The sequence below is a fragment of the Scylla paramamosain genome, chromosome 11 (genome assembly GCF_035594125.1).
Source record: "Scylla paramamosain isolate STU-SP2022 chromosome 11, ASM3559412v1, whole genome shotgun sequence".
NCBI lineage: Eukaryota > Metazoa > Arthropoda > Malacostraca > Decapoda > Portunidae > Scylla > Scylla paramamosain.
In genome coordinates this window covers 27,313,523-27,318,522 of record NC_087161.1, presented here as the reverse complement: position 1 = coordinate 27,318,522, position 5,000 = coordinate 27,313,523, and the positions used below count along the sequence as shown (strand labels likewise).

General features: G+C 46.6%; 1 protein-coding gene across 1 annotated transcript in view; it reads left to right on the top strand.

Moving 5' to 3' along the window:
* Positions 1–5,000, top strand: part of LOC135105147 (uncharacterized) — a 307,777-nt gene that overhangs the window by 44,117 nt on the left and 258,660 nt on the right. The gene's annotated exons all lie outside the window — the stretch shown is intronic.

The window sequence follows — 5,000 nt, the reverse complement described above, 5'->3', positions numbered from 1 at the left end:
CCGCTACATGTACAGCACTGGTACACTGAAAGAATATCGTAGTTTTCTTTTTTTTTTTTTTTTTTTTATTTATTTTCAAGAGGACGGATCAGCACGGCAGCAGCTTTCCAGGAACCAGCGGCCAGTAGTCTCCATGGCAGTCCAGCTCACGGGGGCGAGAAACGGGGAAGGGATAGGGTATAAGGGGGAAAGAGGTGAGGATATGGGTGGTTCAGAGGGTAGGAGGTAAGGATAAGGGGGGTAATTGGGGAGGGTATTGATAGGAGGGGGGGGTTGGGGTACTATTGGCTTCGTTTTCCAAATAGACACGAAAAGTCACGTTAGCAGAAAAAGTTACGTGAGCAGCAGCGTCACGTTTTTTAGATTATTCGAGTGGTGAGACTCAATGTGTGCCAGGAGTGTATTGTGCAGCACGCGGGGTAGGCTAGGGGTGATTTGAGGCCAGTTCATGCGTTGTGTTTTAAAAAGCTGGGGATTATATTGATACGTTTGCTGGTATTATTATTTTTTAAATATTTACTTATTCATTTTGTTGTTTGGAAAGGTTTTTTTTTCCGAGAGAGAGAGAGAGAGAGAGAGAGAGAGAGAGAGAGAGAGAGAGAGAGAGAGAGAGAGAGAGAGAGAGACTGATTCTGGTCATTGGTAGTGGAAGAAATTAAGGTGATTCTCTGCCAGTTTATACACTGTCCCGCGGCCTTGTGTGGGGAGAGTACCGCGTCTCAAGGCCAGGGGAGGAAAGTTACAGAATCAACTCCTCGCCTCGTCCTGGTGTTCCCGCCTCGCCGCGCTGCAGAGGATGGCCAAGGGGAAGAAATGTCCATATATCGGCCGGCGACATATGTACAGTCACGCGAGGGTTGAGATGGGGAGGGGTTGGGGGCAGAGGTGGTCTTGGATGGCTGTGGGGATGGTGGGGGGGGCGGTAAGGGTGTCTGAGTAACCTGACAGACTTAAAGTGAGCCTCTCCAGGGCACTCAAGTCTTGTTGGTTGGGTTAGGTTAGGTCAGGTTAGATTAGATTAAGTTGAGTTATTTTAGGTTAGGTTAGGTTAAGTTGAGTTGCTTTGGTTAAGTTAGGTTTGGTGGTGGCAGCGGTGACGTCCTGCCGCCACTCTCTGCCTGGGCCCAGTGTCAGTGGCGTCACATTAGTCTCCTCCAGAAACTTTCCCCCAAAATCTGGTGTCAGCGGCGTGTGGTGGCGTGCGGTGCCGTGGTAGGCGCGCGTGCCGGTCCTGTGGCAATGAGGGCGGGAAGGATCCAACCACGCAGCCCACCCACCGCCCACCCACCGCCCAGCCTTCCCCCTGGTGCTGACCCTTCAGTTTTTCACTTTCTACCGCAGTGTTGCGCCACCACCGCCTCATGCTCTTGCTTTCCCCTGTCACGTGGCGCCGCTGCTTCACTCCTCATGCGGCGATTGCACTGCGTCTTGTGTGTGTGTGTGTGTGTGTGAGAGATAAAGGTGTTCATTTCTCTATCCTGCACTTTAATGGGGTCAGACGGGGCCAAAACTTATTAGAATATCTGTTAAATGACAAAAAAGAGATATTACGATCACAATTGACAGTAATGACAAACTACAATAAACTACTTACCGCGTTTCCTCGTCACTGCTCCGGCCTTCACCATGAGCGTCGCCACCTCCAGGACCCATCAGTTAAGACCTCCTCACACGCAAATCATCCTCACAACGGGAATCTAAACATGGAAAACTTAAAATCTCTGGAATGAAGCCAATGCGCAACCCCCACACTCATTGTTAAAGACAGTGGTAACACACGGGACGCCCACACGCTTACATTTGTTCATTATCTGCAGCGTAAGAGTTAGCAGGCGGCAGTGACATATTGCAGCCGTCACAGGAACACACCACAATCAGCGCGTCGAGCCGTCACGCCGCACACCACATCACCACAGGGCCACGATGCTCATTATTCTTTTTTTTCTGCTTTTTTTTTTTTTTTTGTATGTAAGAGGGTCACTAACCAAGGACAACAGAAGAGATAGAAAGGAAAAAGGTCCACTGAAAAGGTCTACTGAAGGTGCAAGTCAGTTTTTTGCGTATTGTTACATCTGCTGGAGGGTTTGTCTTGATGCCGGGTAGCCGCGGTTTCTCCCAGCAAACTCTCACCGTCTGGTTCTTATTGTGGTACACGGAGCGGCGACACAACAGCTCCCTCTCCCCCACCACCCACAGACACACAGCAGCTCCCAGTAACCAGAGGAGCGGGCACGTGATCGGCACCATTGCTTCATAAGTGTGTCCACGTGTGCTGCGTCTGAAAGGCCTTATTGCCATCTGAGGAGTGAGGGGCGACACTCCGCCAAGCCACGGCCCCTGAGGCGCTCACGTAGCAGTAGATAGGCAGATAGGTCAGTGATTCATGGGCCGCAGTGTAAGGTAGGAAATGCGTACATAAAATGGGAATGACAATTATGAAGGTCAGCCACACCAGCTGCTTGTTGTGTGGTTTAGATTGTTAGATTAGGTTTAATTAGGTTAGGTTTCTTTAGGTTAGGTTACACTAGGTTAGGTTACTTTAAGGTAGGCTAGGTTAGCTTCGATTCTTCTTAGTTGAAATTCAGGTCACTGTTCTTAATTAATGAGACTTTTCCAGTTGCATCTTTTTTGTTCCATTTCACTTGTTCTTTTGTCTCTCATACCTTCTTTCATGCTGTTTTTACATAAGGTAACCTATCTCAACCTAACCTAACCCTACATAAAAATAACTGGCGTGGTTTATGTCCCTGCTGTCCTAAAACGGTCTATATAACATTTATAGACCAACATAAACAGCAGTGAAGTGTTTGGTGGGAGCCGCGGCCCTCACTGGGAGGCCTCGAGCATGTTGGTGGCACCTCGCCCGCCCATTTGTTACTTACCGGCTACAGGACCCCGCGGAGCTGTGGTGGGCGGGGTGGGCCGCAGTGTGGGCTGTCCCCGCCACAGGCATCACCACCCCCTCCCAGGTAGTGCAAGGTGGTGGTGGTGGTGGTGGCGGCGGTGGTGGTGGTGGAGTAATTACATAAATTTACCTGGCCTTCTGTGGAGCCTTACTTGTTTTGTGGCCTGTCTCCTTCCTGCCTTCCTTTTCGTATTTCTTTTTTCCTTTATTCCTTCTTTCCTCCATTTTTTCCTCCATCCTTCCTTTCCTCGTTTTCCCTTCCTTCCTTCATTCTTTCCTTCCTTCGTTTCATCCCTCCCACCTTCCTTCCTTCTCTTTATCTTTCCGCCTTCCTTCCTTCCTTCCTTCCTTCCTTCCTTCCTTCCTTCCTTCCTTCCTTTCCTCCTTCATCATTCCTTACTTGCCTACGAATATGTTGCATTTTTGCCATCAACATTGTCCAGCCTTTTCATCATAGCATATTGTACCACCGATAAGTACTATTCCAATTATTTCACTACGATCTTGCATGCTAAACCTTACTGCGCCACCACCACCACCACCACCAGTACCACCACCACTACCAGTACCCCGCCACCACCACGACCACCACCGCTACCCCCATTGCTTACTGACGAGAATTACATGGAAATCAGAAATAACTTAGTATGTATAACAGAAAAACAGTGATGCAACATACCTACAGAGGAAGAAACCATTTAAATTGATAGAAGACTTAGAAAACAGGACACGATAAGGGAGTATACAGAAAGAAAACGGGATATATACAGTAAAGACCACCACCACCACCACTACTACTACTACTACTACTACTACTACTACTACTACTACTACTACGACTTCATTTCAGTGCCTGCGTGAGCGTGGCTGTGTCTAATTGGCTTCGTAACGACTATAACGACCATAACGAAAGACGAATTGTGCTGTGCTGTGCTGTGCTGTGTGTGTGTGTGTGTGTGTGTGTGTGTGTGTGTGTGTGTGTGTGTGTGTGTGTGTGTGTGTGTCGTTCACTTACATAGAGGCCGATCCCTTTACTAATACTGTTGTGATTCTATTAGTAAGGGCTGGGTAGGGAGCTTACACACACACACACACACACACACACACACACACACACATACACAGGTTATAGTGGCGCTGTGGAGTTGCATACACTGTCTATTTATGGTGTTGTTGTTTGTTGTTTGTTGTTGTTGTTGTCGTTGTTGTTGTTGTTGTTCTTGATGCTTGGTGCAAATGGCCACGTGTTTTTAAAAAGTGCTTGTACGTTCGTTGACTTTTTTTTTGTTTTGTTTTGTTTATTTGTTTGATTTGTTCACTTGTCTCCCCCCCCCTCACCATTCCCATCTTTTCGCGTGTTGAGTGTTGCTGCTCGTGTGTGTGTTTGTGTGTGTGTGTGTGTGTGTGTGTGTGTTTGTATTTAGTTCGGTTTGTTTTCACTGATTTGTTTCTCTGGCTGTGTGTGTGTGTGTGTGTGTGTGTGTGTGTGTGTTTATATCGTTACTTTAACTTGGTGATGCGTTTGTTTCCGTGTGTGATCGATTATTATTGTTTTACGTTAATCATTTGTTTATCCGTTCGTCTCTTTATTGGTTCTGTAATTACTGTTGTTTCATATTATCTGTTTGTTTGTCTGTTCGTTCTTTTCGTCTCTATTGGTTCCATTATTACCGGTTTTAAATTACGTGTTTTTTTTCTTTGTGTGTTCGTGTGTTTGTAGGCTTTATAATTATCGTTGTTTCATGTTATTTGTTTATCTATTTATCTGTTCGTCTGTCTATTTATTATTTTCATTATTACCCTTTACTTGTTTGCATTATTACCATTTACTTGTTTGTTTGTTTGTTTGTTTGTTATTTGTATTACCGTTGTTTCATGTTCTGTGTATTGTGCTGGCGTGGGTCGATGTCTGGGTGGAGGTTAGTGGCAGAGCTTTACTCCTCCACCCTCTTCCGTTCCTTCCACCCTTGCGTCCGCAGTAATCCACCACTGAACACCATCCATCACTATAATCCAGAATCCATACACTTTCACATCCTCATCCACATCCGCTTCACATGTATTGCACCCATTCCTCAGTACCCTCACTTAAGTT